The sequence below is a fragment of the Castor canadensis genome, chromosome 2, assembly GCF_047511655.1.
Source record: "Castor canadensis chromosome 2, mCasCan1.hap1v2, whole genome shotgun sequence".
NCBI classification, from domain to species: Eukaryota; Metazoa; Chordata; class Mammalia; order Rodentia; family Castoridae; genus Castor; species Castor canadensis.
This window is the reverse complement of record NC_133387.1, coordinates 127,500,138-127,513,553: the sequence shown is the minus strand read 5'-3', so window position 1 is coordinate 127,513,553 and position 13,416 is coordinate 127,500,138. Positions and strand designations below refer to the sequence as shown.

Genomic DNA, 13,416 nt, shown 5'->3' with positions numbered 1-13,416 from the left:
ATTTGGGAAGCTGAGGTAGAAGAATCACTTGAGCCCAGGAGTTCAAGACCAGCCTGGGCAACATAGACAGACTCCCATCTGATCTCTAAGGCACTAAAGTGAGAAACATACATTTTTTTAAAAGAATTAAATCATAACTCATCTATTATTTATATATGTACCTACTTCCCTCCCCCATTATAACTTTAATGCAAATCATAGACTTTATTTCCATTTGTAAATATTTCTGCATCTATCTCTAAATGATAACGTGTTTTCTTCCAGTGTAATGAGAATACTATTATCATGCATTAAAAAATTCATAGTAATTTCTTAATTCTTTCCATATCTAGTCAGTTTTCAAATTTCTAGTGGTTTCATAAATGTCAAACATTGTTTTGCTTTGTTTTTACAACTGTTTATTTGGATCAGGATCCAAGTAAGCTTCATGTATTACAATAATTGATGTGTCTCTCAGGTCTCTTGTCATCTGTGTTTTTTTCTCTTTCTTTGTCGCTTCACTTTTAGTAATCTAGGCTACTTGTCCATGATAGTAGACTGTTTAAGTCCCTGCATTCTCTCCCATTGTGTTGCTTGGTTCTCTGTAATTTCCTCTAAGTTGGTAGTTGGATCAAAAGCTGTTCTGTAATATAGTAGCCACTAACCACATATAAGCTGCAATTAATTAAAATTAAGTAGAATTTGAATATCACTTCTTCAGTCTTTGTGGCTACTCTTCAGATACCCAATAGCCATATGTGTCTCTAGAAGTTTCCATATCGGACAGTGCAGAAAGAACATTTTTATCAATGTAGAAACTTCTGTGGAACAGCACAAATCAAGAAGTTAGATCAGATTCAAGTTTGAGGTTTTTTTCCTTTGTGGAATATTCCAATCATATAACAAATGGTTATATGTTCTCCTATCATGAGATATTTTTTGTCTGATTATCTCTCTTTAAATGATGTTAGGTGACTGTTACTTATCTCTTATTTCACAGAAGTTACAAAATGATGATATTACAATTCTATCATTCATGCTTCATTTTTTTGTCTGGAGTAGGTACTCTGTAAACAGAGACTCTCTTCACTTGTTAATTGGTTACTTAGCAATTACCCAGGAGTAGGTTCATATAGAAAAGGTTGGATAATTTCTTAATTCCTTGCTTATTTGAAAGTAATATATTTAAACTATACTCAACCTGACGTAGAAGGTGGTTTTATTTCCCTTATTAATTTAGTGGAGTCCTTAAAGCAAATATGATTAGCATGCTACATAACAATATTATAGAGCTTGTTTTAGACATTAAATTTTTATTAATGGATAAAATATTAAACCATGATGGATTTTTAGGGCGTCCTGGGTACAATCTCTCAAACATGTTTGCTATTTATATAGTTGGTGTAAGATAAACTCCTACATAGCATTATGATCTTATTATGAATGTACATGGTACTTCCATCACAGCAGAAAAATATTAGTTGATTAAAAAGTCAGTTTATGTGTTTGTTTGTTTGTTTGTTTAGGGGATGCTAGGAATTGAACTCAGGGCCTCCTGCATGCTAAGCATGCATTCTACCACTGAGCTTTGCCCCAGCCCCAAATTTGTTTTTAAATACAAGTCATGTTCAGGTCTGATGGGAGTCATCCTCACATAGGATTTTCTGAAAGAATTATCTATAGGCAAGTGTTCAATCAATTATGAATTTAAGTGGAAGCTACAAAATATTTATACAACTACGAAGAATCTACCTGTATTAGGTGGTTATAGTCTTGCACCTTGTACCCACACCAGGGGCAAAATTGGGTCATTACTATAAAATCTTAAAATTGTTCAAGATGAACTTTTTAATAGTCATTTTCCTTTTTTTTTGGTTTTTCCTCCTTTTCTCCTTTATTTCAAGGTTAAATTTTATTTTATTTGTTTTTTTCAAAGTTTAATGATGATTTACTTCAATCATTGCATGTCAAAATACATTTTATCATTACAGTCAGTACTTTTTTTTAAAAGAACATTTTATAATGTCTTAGTCTGTTTTTTGCTGCTAAAACAGAATACTTGAGACTGGGTAAGTTACCAAGAAAGATAATGTATTTCTTACAATTTGGGAGGCTGGGGAGTCCAACAACAAGGTGAGAGACCTGGCAGGGTGAGTGAGCATGCAAGACAGCCAAGAGGTCAGGAGTGCTGAGGACCCTACACTGGCTCTCACAAGGACCAGCCCGCCCTGTGACACGCCTTAATCCATCCTCCTCATGGCCTCGCTCTCCAACACCTCGAAATAAAATTTAACTCAGTAACTTAAATTTCAACATTCACACCATGACAACCGTTCAGGAAGATACACTAGAAAATATAGTGAATTGTATTTATAAACCAATATCAAATGCATTATTTACTAACTACATGTTATTCTTGCTTGTTTTTTGAGCTTAGAGGGCAGACTTACTATTTTAATTATAGGTCATTGAAATGCTCTTGAAAATTTTTGTAGGAAATTTTTAAATGATCTTGTTTTCAGTTAGAACTTTCAATATCGATAAGTCGTGCTTTTTATTTAAACGATCTGTAACACTCGGGATCATTTGAAGTAGTGGAGCATTAAGGGAGTAGTGTTGTGAAGTTAATTTGAGACAGGTGAGGTCAAAGGGGCAGGCATCACTAATTAAAGCCTGTGGTTTGAGAGGACACCAGAAAGCCTTGGGGACCACCAGAGGCAGCTACATTAAGCCACTGCTTGGTGAGTTTGGTTTTCATCTTTTAACTGAGAGATAGTCTTTCAGTTACTGTTGGATGAACTCAGTGTGCACAGGTCTTAGAGTAGAGCGTACCTTGTGTTAACCAAGGTGAGTTATATCCTTCATGGACTCCCATCCTCAGAACCATTTCCCAAAAAGTGGGCTTGCAGCAGTTAGAAAACAGAGCCACTTTGCCTGCATTTCAGATAGTTCTTGACTGAAACTGTGATTTCAGAGGTCTGTATTAAGCTTTTCCCTGTATTGAGAATCCAAACTCCAAAGTCCAGTGTTCCTGTATCCATACATGGGTAGCAAATTTAAACTTGTTGGATTTCTTTAATTTGTACAAGTGTCTGTTATTTGGACTTACAATTTGTATAAAAGTGGCCCAATTCTCCCGTCCTGACTCTATTTACTGAAAAGTTGCTCTTGGTGAAGAGGAATGGAAACCTTGTCACAGTTGAGTAAGTCATTCCAATACTATAGAAGAGTAGGATAAAGATGAGTAGATGTCAACTTGAAATTTTCTTTGTCAGAGGATTTGGGATTTTTCATACCTACTGCTCATTGTGTCTTTCAAAGATAATTTTCTGTTCTTTCAGACTAAATTTCTACTGATGTATCAGTTTATAAGCTAGCCCTCTTGTATAATTAAAGCAATCTTAATTAGGAATCTGAGAATGCTTTGAAAATCATAATATGTCTGAAAGTTTAAGGGTTTGCCTGCCTGTGTATCTAATAATTGTAGGAGCTTTTAAATCCTCTTATTAAAACAACCAGACCCTTGATAATAAGCATTTTTTTAACTGGTAATATGGCCAATAACTGTTGTTGCTCATTGTGGCAGATTAAAAATTTTCTTCTATATTAATAGAACCTTGCTATAAGTCTGCCCTGTGGTTTTTTAAATGATAAAATTGCATGCAGTTCATTTCAGTTGGTAGTTATAACCGTGTGGATAAATGATCTTAAATTCATTTACGTCTTCTCTTAACAATCCTGTTAATATTTGGTCTACATTGTATAATTTTTGAAGTAGCATAGTGCAGGTAATGTTGGTAATCCTTTTTTTCAATAAAGCATCACTGAGAATGCAGTTTCAAGAATTCCGCTTTCCAAATTCACTGTGTATTTTACTTTCTTTATATGTGTTTATATACATCTGTGTATATGCATGTTTATATGTATGGATAAAATATTCCTAGACTTTCCTCTGTATTGCACTTTTTCTTTAAAAATTTAAAGGCGATTTAAATGTTGAATTTAACATTTCTTTCCAGACATTGTTATACTTGTAAGCAGTTCTGCTTGGCTATAGGTTTATCAGTAACCTTTGCTCATAATGTGATATTGTCTGAATGTCTTATTTTGTTCAGCTTTTCCTGGCACTGATGAAGCCTAAGGCTGCTGTTTCTTTGAGTTACTGATAATTTTTTATCTGATTAACTGACACATTTAGTTGAAATCAGACACAGCCCTTAGGCTGGGCATGGATTTAATTTAAAAAGTATCAAAGGTTTGCTCTGTGTGCTATTTAATCATCATGTTTATCAGGCAAAGAAAAATTACCAGAAGGACCATAGGGAGAGGGTTATCTTAAGGAGCAGTAGCTTGGGAAATTGGTAATGGCTACAGGGTAATTTACTGCTAACTTTTACATTCATTAATATAACATTTCCCACTAATAATTACAGTGCATGTAATATACTAATTAAATTGAAAGCATTATCACTAATTTTCCTTTTGCTAAACCCTAAGATAGCTGAATCAGAAGTGAGAATGTGAAATTGAAGAAAGCCGATATAATCACAACAATTTAAACAATTGACTAGTTGGCCAGTTAGGACACTTTAAAGATAGGACATGCAGTCACTGTGAATGTTTAGAAGAACTCACATTAGGCTGTGATGAAGATGTGAAATTTCTAAGTGAATGAAATGACTAGGTGCTATGGGTTTATAAAACACAACGCTGCTCCAACCTGAAAAAGTAATTCATCTACCAGGAACCAGTGCATCGGCATTTTCTGTGAGTGAGGTGGCACCACTCTCATGAGTAGGTATGCTGGGTAGATGGAGTGCACTGATACCATGGAGCCTGGGCACTGCCTTTGTTTGTTACGTAGCATTCAATACTATAATGTAATTTGCTTTCTACTGAAAAAATAGTTCATGCTACATAATGAAGCATGGCAACTACAAATTAATATTTAAGAGAAAACCTATCTCCTAGTAGGTTTCTTAACAAAACAACAGCAAAAACAAATCTGAAAAATGATTTATTTGAAGTTTTATGTAATTTAGCCAGTTATATATTGATATAGTTATTATCAATAACTAATATAATTATACATTTTAATCTATCAGTAAGCCTCCAGTGTTTTTCCCCCACTTCTATTAATGATATGCATAGAGTATAATAAAAACTAAAATAATATAATCATTTCAGCTTGTATTAAAAAATAAAACCTATAATTAAGATGCCTTATCTTTGTAGAAATAATAAAGTATTGTACCACTGCTAAATGTTTTTTGCTACAGTTCACAAATTTATTTGTTTTTGTTTTTTTTTGCAAGTCTTATGTTGTGTTCATTTTTAGAGCAGAAAAGTTTGTAGTTTCCATGGAAAGACCATGCTCAGTAGAATAATAAATCTTATTTATCAGTGAGGGAACTGAAAGCCGTAGAAATTACAATCTTGTCTTCTTTCCGCAGCTAGTCAGCATCAAAAAATGCAGCCAGTAAAACGTTATTTCTGTTTTGGGACCTCAGTCAGCTAATGATTTTACAAATCATCTAAAGATTTTATACTTTAAAGTAGCTCTATTTTTAAGCTTTTTATTAAAAATTAATAAACTTAGTCTTGTTTAAATCCTTTCCATTTCTTCTGTACCCTCTGCAGCCACTCACAGCAATGTCGTAATCGTTTGTTCTCTGATTTTTTAATTCTCATTGACTTTTTATTTTTCATCTTCTGCAGAGATGGGTAAGCTTCTTGAGGATGGAGGCTGTAGCTTATCCCATTTTTTTGTGTTCCTCCAATTTAATGTTCTGTTCACATTTACTGTTACTTTTGCTCTGCCACTCTTACCTCTCTCTTGGCTGTGTTCCTTATCCCGTCTTTTCTACATTAATGCTTGCTCCTTTTGATGCTTTATGTCCAGAAAGTAATGGTGTTGAAGTGCTAATGTGGTTCAACTGACAGAACTGCAAAATGCTTCAAAGCAGCACTAGAACTCCCTTTCTTTAGAAGCTGCCGCAGAAAAGTCTGCTCTTGTATAAGTCCTTCCACAAAATGCTAAGGACTTGACCAAATAAGTAATAGCTCAACCTAACCAATACGTTCACAGTAGCGTCAGAGTCTCTAATGCTTACTGGATTGGTTGCCTGGCTATTTCAGTCAGTGCTTGCACGTGAAATAATTTGACAAGTTTGGAATACTGGCTTTAATTGGGTTTTTAATTTTAATATTCCTAATTGTGATTACAAAGATAGTTCAGAACCTAAACATACATTGATATTGATACCTACAGCTTTCAAAACTGTTTCTGATCCTTGGTCTTATTTCTAGATCTCTCCACAGCTGACTTGTGATCCTGCAGCTACAAAAATCACACTAGGAATCTCATTATCTATTGGATATACACACAGCTTAACATGGGGAAGAAGGACTATAGAAGACATCTGTATGTTTTATTAAACTCTTATTCTCCATCCTGTCTCTGTTCAGTACAGTATTTACTGTTTGGCCACCGGAGCTGGGATAACTGTCTATTCAAGATAAATTTATTTCACAGAGTCAGCCGTGTGCAGTCCTTCATCATACATACGTAGGGATGAAGTCTGAAGGAGGATCAAGTCAGCGATGGAGCTAGCTGTCCCCACTGGTTTTCAGTTCTCCCAGGTGTGGTATCAGCAGGTAGCAAAAGAGCACCATTTTAACCACTCCCTCCAAAGGCTGGTCTTTCTGCTGTACGCCTGATATCAGATAGCTTCTGCATAAAGTCATTCATGTATTTGCTACTTTTCATTGCAGTGGTGGAGCTGATATTCATTAATTAGTTTGGAGGTTGGTTGTTAACTTGAGTTTATAGAGGTCAAAGAGATTGAGGGATATAGCTGGTCCTCAGCATTTGCTTCTCTTTATTGCAATTACATATATTTATGTTTATATTTATGCTGCAACATTTTGCAAGAACATGGAGATTCTGAACATTTGAACCCTAGTAAATACATTTTTAACAACACTTTTGACAATGGGTAGATGGGGGCTAATTGGAATAGTTCCCTTGAAGAATGCCTTCTCTTAAAGACAGGTGGAGAAATTAAAGAGCGTTTAGAAATCCATTTCCTAGCAGGTTTTCTAAGGGCCAAGGCTTAAAAGATCTGCTGATCTTATTTACTTACTGAGTACTTTCACCTGGTACAGAATGCACAGTGCTCAAAGGTGTATCCTTTCCCTCACCTACTCAGTTTCCACCTCCCTCCAATCTGTGTGACCTAGAAATCTTTCATATCTATAAAAGCCATGTTCTGTCCCTTGCATTTTCATTTAATGATATATTCTGAAAAAAATTCATTCTTATTGATGATGTGCTTTAATATTCTGTTGTATGTATATATGATCGTTTATTTAACCACTACTCCACTGATGGACATTTAGGTTGTTTTCCATCATTTGCTATTGCCATGAGTGCACTCATTATTTTTTATGTTTATGAATATAGTTTTGTTCTTTGTTGGTTTGTTTCTGTTTTGTTCTGTTTCATGGGGCTGGAGTTGAAAGCCCAGGGCCTCATGCATGCTTGCAAGGTCTTCACCATTTCTGTGAGTTTTGAGGTGGAATTCTAGGTCAGAAGGAATGTGTATTTGCAGTGTTAGGTGTGACCGTAATCCTAGTTCAGCTTTCTTCACAGGTGTGCCAGTGTGCACTCCTGTTTGCCTACCTTCTTTAAAGTTCTCTGACAAAGACATTCTACGTTCTGATGAAACTTACGATTTTTTCATATTATTGACATATTCAAACGGTTTTTTTTAAGACCTTTATGTCATGAAGCTGGGTGTGTTTTTACATAGTTCTGTTGTTTCTTACCTAGACTTTTATTTTTGTTTTTCAATGAAAATAGCACATAATGTATGGTACGAGACCTGAGTCCTTTTCCCAATATTGACACCTCTGTTTAATTTGGTGAACTTATCCAAATTACAGAACGTGCTTCATCTATAAAGCTGGCACCATGACATTATTTCTTTTCCGGGCTTGGCACTAGGCTTCATTCCTGTTTGTTGAGTGATGCACATGACATTTATTAGGTAGGGTATATAGCCATGGGTTCTTTAACTGCCCATGGCTTCTAGAGGAGCATTCTTCATGCTCCTCATTTCCATGCTGCACATAGTTAGTAATGTTACTCCTACACTTTCCAGATTTGTACCCAAGAGAATCAAAAGAGGAGAATTTCAAATAGAGCTGGTAGCCCTCAGTTGTTAGTGATTTATGTGCTGACACTGAACTTTCATGATGCATTACTCCATTCTGTTTGTTAAGGTTGATGTTTTCTAGAAAGCCTTCGTTAGGTGCTGAGCTCCTTTTACGTGGGGAATGACATCTCCTTTTGTATTTCTGTATCTGGAATGCAGAGCATATGGGAACTCAAGTATTTATTGAATAATTTACTAAATAGGAAAAAATAATCTGTTGGAATTTATCTTCTCGTGATTTTTGGACAGTAATTTAGTTAGTTCCTTCTACCTTTTTTCTTCCTTTTTTCTATGTAGTTTTCATTTTTAAGTGAGTACATACTATTCGGATCATTTTGCTTGGGGCCCTAGCTTTCATATCCATTTTTGGTACCTTCCAGGTACTGCTTAGTGTCCCACAGAGGAGCAGTGGGCTTAGATGCCCATGCTCTGTTTGTTGGCTTTCCCTTGGATTTGACCAGTGGTGGCACTGGGGAGATTAGAGGGCAAAAGAAAGGGAAGGCTCCTGGCTCTTCCCTATTCCTCTGCTGTCACTGGGTTAGCCCTTGCTCCAGCTCCATTAGATGGGTATACCAGGGCACTTGGTCCCCAGGCTCTCCTGTGCTCCTTTCTGTCCCTGCAGCCTAGGGCAGTAACTGCTTTCTGCTACTGCCAATCCAGGTTTGCCTCACTGTGCTCTTATTTGGCTGTGTTCTAACAAGCATTGAACAGTTTAATCTTTCATTTATTATTTTTTAATTATTTTGTTGCTAAAGTATTTCAGAGACATTATCAAAATGCCTCCATCTCACTCCAGTCAGAATGGCTTTCATCAAGGGAACACCATGTAACAAATGTTGGCCAAGATAGGGGAGGAAACAGCCTGTTGGGGGTATGTAAGTCCGTTCAGTTGCTATGGAGGTCAGTATGAGGGTTCCTCAAAAACTTAAAATTAGGACTACTTTATCCTTCCAGCAAGAACACCTTGGGAGCTTCAGGGAGAAAAACTATAGTTCTACACTTCTTCTCAGTTTCATATGTAGATAGTTTGATCTGGGATGACTTTATACTTTTATAACTAAAATGGAGTCTCAGAAGTAAAATAATAGATTGTTAATTTTTAAATGAAAGATTATTCCTATCTTCTGAAATTTCTGTCATTATTTTCAGCCTTAGTGCTTGTTCCCTGTTGAATTGAGAATGCTCCTAAAGGAAGCTGATGATGTTGCAGACAAGTGATCTGATGTCCTGTCCTGAGCTCGCTGTGTCCCCAGGAGCTCCAGATAGAGCTCATTTCCTGTTTCAGACACTAAGAAAAAGTACAAAGTCACGTGAGCAAAATCTTTAGTAAGATGCCGGAATATCAGAATTATTTCACATAAAGTAATACTCAGTTCTGTGGTTTTTTTATTAGTCTGGACTTGTATAATTCCCTCAAGTGAAGATTAGAAATTTAAGAAAAAATATTTATTGCTTTTCTAGCCATATAAATCTTAGTTTAGTTGTCCAGGCCCTAGAACGTTGTGGGCAGTCACAATGCTTCTTGTTTAGTAATGTCGTATTGCCACTCAGAGCCGTGATGCAAGTGCAACTCTTTAATTAATGGTTTGTATTAAAAATGTTAGAATGCCTTTCAGTTGAAAAACACTTTAAATTCAGCAGATCATTTTTTTTTTCTCCACAGGCAGGAACTCATTACCAGAGTAATAATGGTAACTGAGTCATTTTTCAAAGAAAATAATCTCTCTGATAAATGCAAAGTACTTATCTATCTTCTCATCTTTAGAATAAATAAGGCTCATATTCATTTGTTTAAAAGAAAGGGGGGGAGTTTGTTTTCAATTTATTTTGTTGGCCTTATGAGCCAACTTTTCAGTATTGAGCCAAGTGAGTATTAAATGAGCAGATAGATTTCCACCTTTCAGCCTTCCTCCTATGGGTAACCACCATCCCTCTGTGGCCACGTGCCTTCCTCATCCCAGTCTATAGGGTATGTTGGAGCTTTGTGTGGGATGAGGACATTTCACAGTAGAATTTCTTCTCTATCCCCATGCATGTTCTTGGTACTTTACATACCATGTTAAGGAGGATTTCGTAGTAGGAGTAGTAGTAGTCAGTAATAGGAGCTGTTATCTGTGATGCACCTATTTTCTTACAATCTAGAAGGACAAAGGATCAACAGTTCTAAATGGCTAGCATTTGGAGTATAATTTTTTTTAAAAAACATGTATTTCGTAATGTCAGCCTTCAGGCAAGAATGCCCTCGTTTGTAGTTCATTTTACTAGCTTCTTTATGGATCCATTCCCCTGCATCCCTCACCACTAAATTTTAATTTCTTAAGATCACCAGCTGTGCTGTTTTCAAATATATGTTTCCCTACAACGCAGGACTTGTAACCAGTAGGACTTCTAACATTATTGTTTGATAAATAAATGAATTTTGCCTACAGTTTACCAGCACATGGGACAAGAGACAAGTATATACAGTCACATGTGACTTGTTATACTGCTGTCTGATTAAGAAAGCAGCACATGCGTCATAAAGGCATCTGAGAAGTATGAAGTTGGAAAAATGAAACACCACTATTAAGAAATAAGCACTGGTAAAATTTGGTATATTTATGTTTCTTTTTTGGTGTCAATGAATATTTTAATTACTATATTTTAGTTCTCCACCTAATTTCATATGATAAGAAATTCCTCATATTACATATCCTTGGAAAATATGGTTTTAGTGGCTGTTTTCCTTTTTCTCTTCTCAATGTCTTGTAGTTCATTCAACCTCCCTGCTGTTCTTTAGAATTTTAGGATTTTTCACTTTTGTTCTAATTATATGCAGAGTATAAATACAATGAGCTTTTTATATTTAAGCTGTTGTTTGTGTATTTCTGGTTATAAATGTAAGAGTGCAGGGTCTAAGAGAATAAGCATAATAAAGTTTCACAATGCATATTGAAAGTTGTTTTTCAACAAGGATGCGTTGGTGACTGGCCCATCAGTGGTGTATGAGGTTCTACAGTTCCCCATACACTCAGGAACTTTGAATGGTGAGAAAAACTTAAATTACACAAATCCAAATTCAGCTCATATTTCTTTTGCTTTCCTAAGGAGGTTGAAGTTAGTCATTTGTATTCTTCAAAAATTGCCTTTTAATATCCGTTTCCCAATTTTACTATTGGTTTGTTAACCTATTCTTTACTGATTTGAAAGATATTAACCCCATGTCATATATGTTATAAATGGTATTTTTCTTTATTGCCTTTGTTTTGTTTTAGGTAATTTTACATTGCCAACTTTATTAAATCATAACTACTTGTTGAATATTTTTGCATATATGCTTTTCTAGAGCCACAGGTACAGGGGAACAGGACAAAAGACCTATCCTCACAGAGTTTGAAGAATGACATTATAAAGCAAATAAGTAAATTTGTAATATAATTTTAAGTAGTGCTAGAAGAAAATAGTCAGGGAAAGAAAATTGATAGAGACAGTGAAGGAGTAGAAAGTGAAGTCTGAAAAGGCTTGAAGTCTTTGTGGTCAGCCAGTGTGCATCAGAGTGAACCAGGAGTGCCAAGTAGGTAGGTGTTGATGTCAGAAAGAGGGGCAGGACCTAGGCCAAAGAGTGCCTTGTAGACTACCCACAGGAACTTGGAATTTACTCTTAACTAGGATAAGAAGCCACTGGAAGATTTTGAATGGAGGACGCTACATGTCCTGGTTTATATTTTTGAAAGATCACTCTTGTTTCTCTATGGAAACAGAATAGTGACAAAAAAAAACTTGGAGAGGCCAGTTAGTAGTCACTAAGAGTGTTGGTTGTTGGGACTAGGGTGGTGAAGAGAAGTGCTTGGGTTTTGCATGTTTTTGGAAGGTGAAGCTAACACACTGTTGTTTGATTAGGTGTAGGTCATAAGGAAGAAGGAAATCATGGATGTCTAAAGTTTTTGGCTTAAACAGCAATAGTGCCATGGAAGAACACTGGGGAAAGACTAGTGGAATAGGTGCATATGACTGAGTCAGGAGTTTTGTTTAGACTCTGTAATTTAACTGCATTCAAAAGTGTTCTACTAGGGTATTGAAATGCCAGCATCTCAAGTGAGAAATAACTTTCCTTCTATGCAGAACTGAATAGCTTTTTTTGAAGAATGTTATTCTAATTTTACTTTTTCAGTGTAATTTTTAGACATTTCCTATTATATATTCTTTAAAATTTTCAAGAAACACAGGAGTATTTAAAATGAAAATTAGAACTACTTACCACTTCCCCTCATTCTCCACCCAATTCTGCTTGTTAGAACTGTGCCACACATTCTTCCAAAAGTAGTTTGGTCTTTCCTTTATAAACAACAACAAAATTCAGTACAACTAATCTCTTTCGAAGACCAAAGACTGGGCTTTATTTGTACCGTGTATGCATGCATGTACATGCATAGAGACATTCCCAGTTTTGCAAAGTTCAGCTGTTTGTTACATAGTGTTTCCCAGCTCCAGAAGAGAGACCTAGACGTTGTTACCTAGAGGTTGTGTGGGTCCTCTTCCATGTTAGCAGTTTAAAATGTATCTTCAGAATCGCTGTTGGTCGTTGGTGTCTAGCCTTTGGACCCTTAAGCACTGTGCAGATGTAGTGCCTGTTTCTGAATAAATTCTTGGTATAAGAGTCCTTTTGCCTACAAGTAAACATGGAAATGGTGGTAATAATGAAGCTGTGTTTTATCAGCTTGTGAGTATGTATTTGTGCCCGCTCTACTGTTGGGATTGTTCATGGAGGTCAGCTAGCTGCCTGGACTAGCTTTCAGCCATGTTGCCAGCATGTGTCACATTGGTGAAGAGTGGGGGTGGGGTGTTCCAACTTAACAAATGAGCTTGTGATACCTGCTTTTCAATTTGGCTATTGCTGACTTTGTAAGAATTTCTTAATGTCCCTTATTTATAAAAGAGGAAAGATCATGATAATCTACCTCAGGAAGTATTGTGAGAACAGTAACTAATATAAATGTTTAATGACATTATACACTGCTACCACTCAATGATATTATTGTTGACTTTATTTCCTGAGTTGCACTTATACATCCATCATTTATAGTGATACTATGTCAGCTGAATCATTTCTATTTATGTCTGATGGCCCCTGTTGCTTAGCAATGTACCAGGCCATTTACGGCCTAGTCTTTATCTCTAACTTCTCTGTTACAGACAGTATTATATTTTATTTTTATTTTCTTCTCCTTTGGTTTTAAAT

General features: G+C 35.8%; 1 protein-coding gene across 9 annotated transcripts in view; it reads left to right on the top strand.

Annotated features, from left to right (window-relative positions):
• The window catches only part of Dph6 (diphthamine biosynthesis 6), a 178,705-nt gene that overhangs the window by 57,565 nt on the left and 107,724 nt on the right, over positions 1–13,416 (top strand). The window lies entirely within an intron of this gene.